Raw genomic sequence first — 14,586 nt, forward strand, 5'->3', positions numbered from 1 at the left:
CTGAGTTATTGTGTTGTCGGACGGACAACCGAAAACGGACTAATTAGGTGATTTTATAAACACCTGTATCAAAATTTTGTTCATAGCATTAATATTTTTAAGCGTTACAAACTTGGTATACTACTAGCATTTTATATATATGCATGGCATAAAAATTCTTTTTCTGGAGTTTCTATTTCTTTTTTCGCTTTTAAAGACAAACTATACGATAATGTGACTGCATTTGATTCACAGATTTTGCTCGTTCACGAAAACACAATTAAAAATGTTCTTAAAATCTATTGCAAAGAAATGCAAAAGTGCAATTTTGGAAGCGAAATAATGACGACATTTTATAAACAATAAAATTTCAATATATTATTTTATATACTTTTGATCAGCTAAACCTTTGACCTGCTATTAGTCTTAAGAGACAATATAAGGTCAATCTTCGTCCATTTGATAACCAGATGAGACATATTTTTTATGAAATTTAATCGATTTAAAAAAACGCCTATAGTAGCTTATTTATCGAAAAGTGTTATGGACAAATGATAAAAATTTTCCCTTTTTAGTCAATGATAAATTTATTTCATGGGATTGATCTTTTAAGTGGACACTTTGCAAACATAATGCAGAGTTTCTCAACACCTATATCAAAATTTTATTCGTAGCATCAATATTTTTAAGCGACACACTCGAAACTGAACTTAGTATATATTTCATATATACATGGTATAAAAATACTTATTTTTTAGAAAAGGCAATTCGAGCTTCACTTTTTTAATCAGCGGTGGAGGAGGGGTTGATGTTTAAAAATTTTATTAACTGTCGTCACCCATGTCAGTTCATTGAATTTACTATTATTAATAATAAAAAGATCGTGCCGTAAAAATAATCGAAAGATGAAATCTGGCTCAGGCTGGAGTTAGATAAACTTCAGATTAGCCCTAAATGCTTCATATATGAGGCGAGCAGGAATATTTCACAAATTCACCATCAAACGTTTTCGAAATATCAACCTGAATAGGTTGTTCTAGATTGCGTCTGCTCAGCATGCAAAAGCTGATATGGATTCAACTTGTACTGAATTGCTCAGAATTAAAATCTTGATCACTATCACATACTTATAATCAATTAATATAATATAAGTGGAATTGTGGATTAGTGCTTAGTTATTAATATTTACAAAAAAAAAAAAAATCCATATGTTTAAATTAATAAAGTTTCAAAAATAAAAATCAAATAATTAAATTATAAAAAAATATTAACATATGTTTTAATTAATTTGCATTTGAAAAAGATAAAAAAAATCATCAAATATATAAAAAAAAAACCTCTATTTTCTACTTCATCTCGTCGTGAGAAGATAATATATTACACATTTTTATTAGAATATAAAAATTTGTATGCCCATTAAAAACAATTTTTAAAAGAAGACTGGTGGCACTACAAGTACTTAAACCAATCTTATTATTTTTCGTTCCTATTATACACATAGCTTTTTATTTTACGTTTAAAAAGTCGTGAAAAAGAAATATGAATAGGTGGTACGGGTACGGTAGCTAAAAGGTTAAAGCTGAAGTTGAACTTTCAAAGTATGTACTGTGTTTTTAATTCTAACTTTCAAATTGATACATTTTATTATTTCCAATTAATTAAAAACCACTGTGGAGACAAATGAAGAAACTACACATGAAAAGTAAAAGCATTAAATATAATTTTTTGGTTATATTGTGGCTCTCAAAAGAGAACGCATTTTCTCCCGTTTTCTTCACTTTCAGCTGGAAGATTTTGCTAGCTGGAAAAAGCCATGACGTTAGCAATAACACTTTCTTATAAAAAAAATTTACTAATCTTTCGTTTCTTCATATTTTGCCAACTATAGATAGATATATGTTTCTGCTTAATATGGAAAATTATTAAATAAAAAGCTGTTAATTTTCATAGAAACCATTACTTGTTTATGCTAATAAAAAATAAAAAAATTATGACTAGGAATGTTGTAACTACGATTTATTTATGTACTTCTTTTTTCTTTTACATGCTGTAATAGACCAGAAATTACACAATGGGAAACAAGTTTAATGAATATCTCAGTATGGATAGATTCAGATATCCTCGTAATACTTATTATTCACGTACCTTTGCGAAAAAACTTAAATTTTTATGACTAATCTCTGATCAACATGCGAGTGTAATTTAAACGATTGGCCAAAGCAATTGTGATAATTTTGAAAGAAATCGCAAAGAACGAAAAACGTTTGTACTTTAAAATAATAGGATATATATTTTCATAGAATCAAACCTAAATTTATCAAGGTCATCTAATAAAAAGTGGGATTGAATTAAAAAATAATTTATGAATGTAAATTTCTTTCTATATTAAATAAAATCTATTCAACTGAAGAAACAGCGATTTAGAAACCACTAAGTCTTCATTACAAAATGAAATTGAAATGTTTATAAATTAATATGTATATACATAAAAAAGCCACGCGATTTTGAAGAAATTTTACAGCTAAAAAGAATTATACGATTTATTTACAATAATTTGTTTAGTGTGAACCTTTAACTTCGATAAATAAATAATAAAATATTTTATAAGTTGTATAAGTTTTTGTAACTGAGTACATGTGTACAAGAAGGGCGGATAAAACACAAAAATCACGCATTTTTTTATATTGACTAATATATGATACATAATGGCATCAAATAAACATTGTAAGGCTACTTGTAACATTTCAGTAAATTCAAACGGGACTTAAAATTTTCGAAATGCTGTGGTTGTAACCAAAGAGTATAAGATATAGGGGAAGGCTCCCATTACGGGCAGAGATAAAAAGTGTATACAAGTTTCAACGCCTTCTGTGGTTGGCTCCAGTCAAAACGCTGTTCTACTCCATAATTTTGTTTAAAAAAGATTCTGTTAACGCTCTGCTAACAGTTTCGATCTAAGGACCTCTAAGTTATTAGAGAATCATAATTATTATCAGGCAAAAAAGAAAATATTTATTGATTGGAAGTAATATAAATTTTAATCCTACATCTACATGAAGAAATTTTTCTATTCTTATCAGGAACCATGAACGTTCTACCTTAAAAATAAGAAAGAATGTATGTAATATCTAACGGTTAAATATTATATGGAAAGAAAGCTCTATATATTAAGAGAAGAGAGTATTAGATACATTCAAATTCAATCGAACACTACAAACATATATTTATACAGACGAAGAGAACATCCAGTGGTCGAAGAAACAAAACCACGTGTATATGGTAAAAGTAAAATACTTCACCTATAACACATACAGTGGAGACGCAAAAAAATGAAGAAACGTAAAGCTTGTGGGATCTAAAGGCTTTTAAAGGTATATATCACACACCGTCAAGAAAAGTACTGTTAGACCATTAAAATATTTTTACTTCCAATATTTCTTGTATGGAAAATATACTTCGGAAATAATATATTTCATTCTTATTCAAATAATGATGCGGGAAAAACAGAAGAAGAGAAACAACACGTGATAAGGATCAGTCCTGTGTGAGAGACGAGTTAAAAATTTTAATCATTCTCGATTAACATTATATAATTGATATTTCTGTTTCATAAAGCTATCAACATCGATTTTTACTAATTACCACCTTACTGCATTAATTAAGTTTAGTTGCAAAGTTTTTATTAATCATTTATACTATTGTAGCGGAGTTAACGTAATCAAATTTGTGTAATGAAAAAATGAACTGTCTATACTCAAATACTTATACGAATTTTTATACCATGTATATGAAATATACCAAGGAAATATACTAAGTTTATCATAGTATATTCAGTTTAGTCCCAAGTTTTTAACGCTTAAAAATATTGATGCTATGAACAAAATTTTGGTATAGGTGTTCATAAAATCGCCTAATTAGTCCATTTCCGGTTGTCTGTCTGTCTGTCGTCTGTCGTCTGTCTGTCCGTCTGTCGACACGATTACTCAAAAACGAAAAGAGATATCAAGCGGAAATATTTATAGCGGGCTGAAAACGTAAACAGTGAGGTCAAGTTTGTAAATGAGCAACATAGGCCAATTGGGTCTTGAGTCCGTAGGACTCATCTTGTAAACCGTTAGAGATAGAACAAAAGTTTAAATGTAAAAAATGTTCCTTATAAAAAAATAAACAAACTTTTGTTTGAAACATTTTTTCGTAAACATCACTGTTTACCCGCGAGAGCGCATGTTATGCGCAAATTTATGGGCGTGACATAATTGTAGTACTATGTGCGTGTGTACTGTATGTGTAATGTGAAAGAATAATCAACACTGTCTATACATGGTATTTCAACAATTTACTCAGTCAATTGTTTGTTTTCACTTGTTTTCACTTGTTAGTGTTAAGTTTTATTTACTGCATACAAGTACAATATATTTCAGCCTACTTTTATTTTACTTTTATTCTGATAGATGATAAAACTTGACTGTAGTTAACTTGAAGAGTCTGTATTGTAATCTGAAGGAATCGCACACTGTGCTCTGTTTAAATAGTTACAATCAATTGTTACCATACAGTCTAGCAAATTCTAGAACTGTCACGTATATTCTATTGCATATATTTTGCTTGTATATGTTTCCTATCTTTGTTTAAGTAATATAAAATGCTATTGTTTGTTTCTTTTTAGAATTGTCTAGAGATTATTTATATTGTCGGGTTAATTGTTAACACCACACTATTATTAACTATTTAGTACATAGTCACATTTGCATAGGGCAGTATATTCAATAATTTTTAATTAGTAAATTAATTTCATTTAACCCTCTATTTAATTCAATTAAAAATGTTTTATATGAGATCAAAATTATGTGGATTAACTGTGTAGTTTTTTTTTTTTTTAAACTTGAGTTGTGATCGTAAATAAAAACACTTGATAAACAGAAATTTAAATGTGTTTCTGTTTTGAAGCAAGCATGTCATAAGAAAAAATTATTTATGAATTGCTTCCTTTTCAAAAAATTTACAATAAGTTTATAATATATCAGAAGTAAACCAATCGCATGTATTATATATTTCTACCATCCTTGTTCCACTTAAATAAATCGAATATATAAAAGAAAAAAGGAAATTACGATAAAAAAAATATATTTTAAGGTCCATAAAAATCATTTTCAAATATATTGAATGGCGATATTATTTTTCGTAGCATCGAATTCAAATACAAACATACAACAAAATAATATATAGAAGCAATATCGTAAAGCCAACTTGAAGAATAATGTGCAAGAAAGATTTGAAACGACTAACTCGATCAAAAACACGTTTATATTTGAAATGTTGAAATAATAATTTATTTATTTATATTTATGTTTATATATTGAGGCTACTACTTTTTTTAACTTATCGAAATTCTTTTCCTGATAAATATGTTTGAGAGGGAATCGATCCATTGACGTTTACTATGGAGGAATTTTGATTTATTTATTGTTTTAGTATGCGTGCCAGATCTGCTTTTAGCCTCGCAGCGGAAATACTTGTAACTTCTATATTGTTTCATTAATTTGAACTTTCGCTCAATGATTTCACCAAACATGTAAAAAAATTGCATGTAATCATAATAAATTTTATTTTAAATGAAACGATATAGAAGTTGTAAATATTTCTGCTAGCAGCGCTGAACATAGTTTAGTACGTAACGAATATTTTATCCAAATGATAATGATAAAATGCCTTTATCGAAATGATAATGATGCACCAGTCATAATTTCAATGAAAGAAGTTTGGAATAAACAATTCAATTTGATATTTTTTCACATAAGATTATCATGAAAATTATTCATCGTTAATATATATTTGATATAAGTCACTGTTCTTTTCTTTAAAGTCGGTCTAGTTCTTTTCTTTAAAACTTATCTTGCTTTTCCCTGTATTATGCCTTATTTACTCTTTTGTATCGAGAATCCGACAGATTTTCAAATATATATTCGTCTATTTTTTAATATTTCTGTGACGAGGTTACTTTTTTCTTATTTATCTTCCAGTTTCCAGTTTAAAATATTTTAACTACAAAAAAATGGAACTATGTTCGATATGTACAAAATGATTTATTTTAATCCTAGTGCTTCCAAATTCGAGACAACTTCAAAACAAGAATACTTGATATTAGTAATTTAATCCAGTTATGTGAAAACACCAATATCACGAAATTATGTATTGTATTTATTGTTTCTACTTCACTTTTCGAAGCACAGTATTAATAAAGACCATGAAAAAATATATATTTCGTGAAAAATACAATAATAATTTCAATCAAGAATCAATGATTCGCTACTAATACTAAGCATTACATTTACTTAACAAGAAAGTAAGTATTTTATAATAAGTTAATAAATAAATAAAAGACATCATAGAAACACAATATATATTTATTAACAGGGTGTTCTTATTGCCTCCTGAAAAAAATGAGGAAAAAAGAAGAATAATTTACGAAATAATTATCCTACTCTTATTATAATCAATTAATAAAAAATAATTTCCTCAAAATCAAATACATCCAATAAAACACTACTTAAACAGAGGATAAGTTTTATCATATTGGAAAAACTCTATTTGGCTACTTATGTTATTATAAAAACTAACCCATAAAAAACAAGTATTATTACACTCCCTTTCTTTGGAAATTAAGTGTTGTACGCAACTTATTGTGCGAATATAACATACCTTAAGCATGTATTTGATTAAAACGGACCATAGTCCGTGTAAACTCACATAAAGTGAAAAATATAAAAACACTTCCTCTTACTGAAGATTATTTCTATTAATAATCTAATATTTCGGTATCACCATTTTCGGTAATATAAATTAGAAAGGAGTTATCGCCCACCAAATATTCGTTCCAAGACTAATCATTCATGCAAAATGTAAATAAATCAAAGCAAATTACTAATGCTGAAATAGTAAAAAAAAAAAAATTTAGTTGGTTTAATATAACGAAATTTAATGCCCTAGTCTTTCGCGGCATTTCTAATTCGCAAGGGGATAAAAATTCATTCTGGAATTCTTAAAACAACCCGTTAAATTTTGCTTTCAATGTGAGAAATGTGAGAAATAGTTAAAGACTCAATTTTGTAAAAACACAAATTATTGATATTTAAAAAGGACTTGGATGTTAGACTTAAGAGTAATACGCAGTCCTACTCCAAATGCTGAGATATTAAGAACGAATGTATTGTTTAGCGAAGATCCTTACATCGTTATAGCAAAATTGTTGTACACATGCACCTACAATTAACACCGAACGGTGGAAAATTGGTTCTAAATTAATCCTCAAAGTACGATATCGTTCAGAGCTAGTGACACTCGGTAAATAGTAAATACATTTAGTTTAGTAAGTAAACTTCTATTACAAACACGTACAATGAAATACAGTAATATCAATTATCACGGTAGATTTAATAATCGCGTTATATACGGCTCGATGAACTGGACTTGATGTTACGTAATCGTATTTGTACATACGACACATGAAGATATCACAGACACACAGACACACCAACAATTTGGTTTACCGTCGCTGCTGTAAAGTATTACCATTATTATTATGATTATATTTACTATATATACTAACATTTCCCTTTTTGGATATAGTTTTGTAATATTATTATCCTTCTAGGGTATAGTTCTTTACACATTGCGTCAACAAGGATAACTATATTTGTAGTTTATAATAATAATTTAGTTTTCAACTTGATCAAACATTTATGTGTGTGTGTGTTTCGGGCGCCATATCATTTATTCGGACGCACTTATCCATATTAAATTGGATTAGAATTGTTGTTTTGCACTTGGAATAGTTTTACAATTATTGTTATGTCAAATTTTTTCTTATTGATAACGGTGTCATATATCAATTATATACAAGATATATTTATTTATCTGTTTACACATCAATTGTATGATGGGTAGTTATTACACAGAGAATGGATCGTTATTATTGTCCTAAGAAGAAATTGGAAAGCAGATTTGTTGCTAGAAAAGTATTAACTTTATCATTTTATTCTCCAAGATTCGTATTCCGACGTTCTAGTGCTTACTTAAAAAAAGAAGTGGTCTCACTGAAGAATGGATACACGAAATTTTTCTAGTAGTGATCTTGATTATTTAGCTCGTGTAGGATCAGCTCATACATGAAAATTACGATTAGTATAATTTCTATTCTTGCTATATGTACTTTTAGTACTAACTAGCATCTATGCATATAATTCTATCGAGAGCTCTGGATCATTATCTGATAAGTGTAGAGTTTGATCCTGATAACTGATCTCAAAAACACTAGGTACTATTTTCAGATGAAGATTTCACTCATGGAGGTGTAGACTTACCTATTTTACCTTAGTCTGTCTATTTTGAAATAGCAATGTTATTTTTTCGTAACCAAGATACAGCAAATAAATACATGCAAATAATTGGAAATTTCCGTAGAATTGAATGCACTATGTTCTTCTAAACCGACAGTAAGGGATCGCATTGAAAATGGCGGCCGTAGTTTGTAAAAAACGGTTTACTTAGTTTAAAAAAAATAGGCTGTATCAATTGTATCAAAAAATGTTTCGTACAAAAAATGTGCAACTGCTTATTTCGTATCGATCTTACCCAGCCCGATGTTAAAAAGTTGTTAAATAAATAATTTATTAAAAAAAAAATCGCTTTTTTCGATAAAAGAGTTTTTTTTTTTAAATTCCAATAGTTCATATAACCGTGCTTTTTTATAAATGTTTTTGTGCTTGAAATAGTTGCAGTAATATGTGCGGGTATTGCGCGCTTGATTAATTGATCGATAATATGCGAAATATCGGTCGAAAAATCGGTTGTGAAACATTGTGAAATACTATATTACTTATATTTATCATTTTTTCAGTCCGTCTATTTCATTATCAAGAACATCTGCGACAATCTGCGTATCTTTAATATTTGAACAATTTTTGTTTCTACACGTTAAACATATTCTCAAGCATTTCAATCCATGCTTCCTAACGCTTCAAGCTATAACTTATGTTTACTTTGTTTTTTGAATTCGATTTCTGCCAAACCTATATACTGTTTAAAAATGATTTATGAGAGAATTATTTAGCCCTGTATTTCAATAATTTTCGGAATCTAAGTATATCAAAATTTTATGCTTATAAATACCTATCTTTGCAAATCGAATCAATAGCTCATTTATCCAAATGAATAGTTAAAACATATTCAAAAATGCCATAAGAAATCCCTTATAATTTTATACAAAAAAAATTTGGAAAACGGTTGACCCTGCAGGTCATCCCTGTAACTTCCCGCTAAGTATTGACTCATAACGTGTTTTTGAAATCGATCGGTAGTTCTCTGAGCTCAAAAATGAAGATGTTCGATGCTTTTGAGCTTCTAGCTCTAAAATTTCATAGACGTTTGATAAAACACTATTTTTTAAATTTTCAAATCGCGATAACTTTAGAATGAATAAACCGATTTTCACGCGGTTGGTGACATTCGACGCAGTTTTTGAAGCTTCATGAAGAATCTTTAAGTTTCAATTGATAGAACAAAAAATTTTGAGGTTATTCCGAAAAAACGCTTTTTTGGGTTTTCTTTCGTCAACGATAACTCACGAGCGAATTAACCGATTTTGACCGGACTGGTGGTGATCGACGTAGTTTTTTGATGTTGAGAGGTGATTAGTTTTTGGAATTGATCGATACAGCCGTTTAAAAGTTATTAAAAAAAAACCACTTAAATAAAATTTTTTTTTTTGCAGTTTTTTTGAGATTTTGAAATAGGCCTCAAAATCTAAGTTTGGTGAAGCCCTTTCGAATGGTACCTACCGCGATCAAATCGGACAAGCCGTTCAAAAGTTATGAGAGGTTTACATACATCCACACACACACACACACACACACACACACACACACACACACATACATACATACAGCCATACAGACACTCTCGCGGAAGTAGTCAGGGAAGCTTCCTGACACCTTAAAACGTCGAGATCTGATGAAAACTCGATTTTGGCAAAACGGGGTGAAAACAATAACTTCCCTATTTTCTTAGCGGGAAGTTAAAAATATAAGTTGTACTGTGCTTGCAACGTACGTAGAGGATATTAGGGCTATTTGGAGACATTTAATCATTTTATTCGTCTGCTGTTATTATGAATGTTGTGTTCACGGCCATAGTTTGTTTTGCACGTATATTATGAAAGTTTTCTAGTGTATGACAAACATAACAAAATAGCTATTTATGAGTAAAATTGTAAAACTAAAAATTATAGTCGTAGTTATTCTTCATATGACTTTTGTTTATTAATATTACAAGAACTTTTCCTAGTAGCCCTCACGCCTACATCTTAAATTTGACGTCAGTCGGTAATCAAAACATCGGTAACAATGCAATTGGATCAGTCTGCTTTCAAAATTCTATTAGCGAACAAACACGCGATATTTGGCAAATTGTTAACGTGTTTTGACTATTAAACAATTTTATCCATTACTGGAGAGTAATGTGATTAAGGTAAATTGAACTATATTGTTACCGTCGCTCAGAAATTCACTCACATCTGAAAATGAAGAAAAGTTTCATCGAAAGCGCGTTCCGAGGCCTCTGTGAAATTAAAAAATATATTTGTGTTTATATATTTATGGCGGTTTGACTCATATTTTACCTGCTTTAATTATTTATTGCTTTTCTTTAGAGTTTGAACTGCAATTTCATCGATCTTGAAGATTAATGTACCACTGGCTCCCACGCCAGACTGATACTTTCATATACCTTCTCTTCTTTTTTTTATTATTTATTAGGATATCGGCCAAAATGACTTTTTCTTCTGAAAACGTCGAATGGTTTTATATTGCAGTCCAAAAAATATAGCTTTTAACAAGTAGGCATAGAGTTATTACATAATTGGGTCCTCTTAGTACCTACTCAATTACTAAGCCTAACCAGGCAGTAAAAATAAATTATAAAATGCAACTTAATAAATACATCTTCAGTACTTAGTGTTCAGTAAAACCTGTTTTTAATTTTTATACCATGTATATATGAAATATATCATAGTATATTCAGTTTAGTCCCAAGTTTGTAACGCTTAAAACTATTGATGCTATGAACAAAATTTTGATATAGGTGTTCATAGAATCACCTAATTAGTCCATTTCCGGTCTGTCTCTCCGTCTGTCCATCTGTGAGTAAAATGAGTTATTTGGGCCCTTAAATATAAAAAATATTTCTTTCTAAAAAATAAACAACTATTGTTTCAAACATTTTTTCGTTAACGTCACTGTTTACCCACGAGGGCCCAAATTAGGTGCAAATTTTATTGTATGTATTATATGAGAATATCAGTTGTGAAGGTGTGGCTGTCTAAGAGTGGATATCTTTCTTTACTTACGTGACGTCATACATGGTATTTCAACAATTAACTCAGTCAATTGTTTTCACTGCTTAAGATTTAAGTTTATTTTCATTTCTTTCATATTTTGTCATGCGTTTATTATAAGTAGCTTCCTCCGATGGTGCGGTTAGTTGGGTTTAGTATTTTGAAACGATTAGTACCAGTATACCCTATATCTACAAAACGGGTACAACGACGTAATATCATCATGAAATGCGTCTATATGAGATGTCCGTTTGTCGAATTGAATGTAGAAAATATAAGGGTTATAACATTCATATATAAATAAATGTTTGTTACGTTTTATGTTGTTATGAGAAATCTTCTTGATTGGCCAGCATTCCACTAATCCTACTTCATCCCTAACGGTGGTTGAGTAGAGGGTGCATCCCTTTCTTGTCACCCGCACATACATACGCATCAACTTACCCTTCTAGAGTTTGTGTGTGTATTGTATGATATCAGCCTATCGGGTAGTTATTAACTCATACCCATTGTTTCAAGAATATTATCTTTGTAACAATGAGTTGAACTAAATATTATACCTCGTATATTTTACGAAAATTTTGTACTAACACTGCTCTTGTTACAGAACACGTTTATTCGATATACACGATGCAATTTTTCTAATTTTAAATAGAAGCAATCAAAATTTATGTTTATGTTCGAGAGTATAAATGATCCAATATTAGTCTTTTAAATTAGTCATTGACACTGTGATATCACAATTCAAAAGTAGCTACTTGATATCAGAAAAAAAATCAGCTTAGACTGTGCAAAATTTAATGAAATTTCGGTATAAATTCCATCGAAATCAGGGGACCATTATTAAAGGAAACAGAGAAATTCGAGAAGCTAATTTTTCAAATATAGCAAGTGTAGATATTATAAGGGTGGGTGGGTGTTTATTCCTCCTCTCCTTCCTTAGTTAAAATATTCGCGGAGTACTTATTCACCGTTTGTGGATCAAGGTGGTTATTTTTAATATAAGACACATTGCGTGGGTAAAATATTATAAATTATGTGGTCTTTTAGCAAGCTTTTTTAATCGAACTGTATGAATTCAAGATTGTAATTGTAAGTGAGTAAAAAGCAGCTATTCAATTTTTAATGAATATCCGGGAATCTTTCGAACGTATTGAGTCTACGAGGAGCAGGATGTGAAAGACCATTTTAGGTAGATTTTGACAAATTTTAAGTGAAACATAATTATTTAATCGACGAGTTACGAAAGTTATAAGTATATCTAAATACAAATTTTCAGAGAGAAACGTAATTAAATTCGATTATCTAACTACTAAATACAATCACTTTTTTCAGTTTATTCTATATCGATATATAGGTATGTACATTTATTCTGCGAAAAATGTAAACTTAGGGTATGAGTATGGTTTATAAATGGTGGTATTGTTTTTTTTTTTTTTTTTTTTTTTTTTACTTTATTAGTGAATTTTTATAGCTCAACTCGACAAAATATCCTTAACTCTTTTTAACGTACACAATCCATTCATAAGACTATCTTTGTTATTAAAAAAAGGTTTTTGTGGCTTTAAAATTTTATTACAGACATTTCTTTTCTTTTGCTTTTAATATACTTTTTTTAAATTGTGTCTTTTATGCAAATATAAAATTTAAAAAACACTGCAAACAATTGCACAAGAGTTTATTATTATTTTTATGTATCTGAATACGGATTATATTCAGATCGTATTCATCGTATAAACGTTTTTGTTTTTAGGTTTTTGTTTAAGCACCGTGCCGGCATTGGGGCAAGCCTGGGCAAGCCATCAAACTTGTAATCCAAGATTAACCCAGTCTTGTATATATTGGTGTTATATATTTCCCCAATCTTGTTTTACAGTCTTAGCTAAGTTTTTGATAACTTAGCCTTGACCAAAGCTTCGGAAGGAGCTTTCAAATCAAGATCTTCCCTTGTCTAACGATACTTAATCAAAATCTTTTATTATTTAATTATCTGTAAAAATAATTTATGAGAACTCCAGGTACCTATATGAAATTAAATCTAAAATCCGCTTCAATACCTAAATCAATTTTCTGCTATATCTATGTATAGATTTCGAGAACAATGAAATTATTATCAGGATGATTTATCTATTCTAATTATTGCTGAGAGATATATTCCTAAGAGACTTATAACTTATAAGTTATAAACGAAATTACAAAGGTTTATTATCACTATGCTCTAGTAAACCCAAAAATCTACGCTACCAAATGAGATAACTATTTCTGTTCCTTATTTTTCATTGTATGTATCAATTTTTTAAAACCTCCACAAAGAAAACCCATAAAATACGTATAATTAAATTTTATAGTCACTTTTTTTCTGTTATTAATTAAAAAAAAGATAAAAAACTAAGAAATAATTTCCCTTTTATTATGAGAAACCGAAATTTTTGAAAAAAAATCGTGTTAAAAGTAATATTTATTAAATTAAAATGTATAGTGACTAAAATAAGATCGATCATTTGTTGTAACTAACTTCCTAACAATATTGTATGTAGGAAAATTAAATTTAGAAAGTTTCCTGGAATACGTCGGGAGAAGAGGTGCTATATGAATGGAGAAACACAAGAGCAATTAAAGTTTTGTTGCAATGATATGATGTAGACTGCGATCCCTATACTGGAAAATATATCGATGCTTGAAGTTCCTAGTATAATTCTCTTCATACAATTCCTTCAACCCTGTCCTCCCCAACTGTATACCTTCTACAGCTATACACCATTTTGTTTGAGATGTTTAACTATAATTCTATATTACAATTGAGTTTTGAATATTTCTAGCATGGCTAATTCTTTTAATTTGTATGAATCATAATGCAACTAGACGTTCTGGGTGCCTGGCGAGTACCTATTTAACGATGATGTCTTGGCACAATATTGTCAAGATATTATTTGTAATAGTATTTGTACTTGTAGGGAAATGAGGCATAATTTTTGTCTATACTGTACCACATATTTTGTTCACATACAAAAATCAGTGAGTTGTACAACTGATTAAAACTTGACCAAAAAGTTATATCTGTCACAACCACAATAGGTTTGGTTATATTGGCTGCCCACGAAGGACACACTTAGGCTATAGAGCCTTTTGTGATACCATATATGTGTTTTACCACCTTTCCGCTGATAATTTCATTTATCAGCTTCTCAATTTCAGAGGCTGAGTGCACCTCCTTCATG

Source organism: Chrysoperla carnea, chromosome 1, assembly GCF_905475395.1.
Source record: "Chrysoperla carnea chromosome 1, inChrCarn1.1, whole genome shotgun sequence".
In the NCBI taxonomy this organism is placed as follows: domain Eukaryota; kingdom Metazoa; phylum Arthropoda; class Insecta; order Neuroptera; family Chrysopidae; genus Chrysoperla; species Chrysoperla carnea.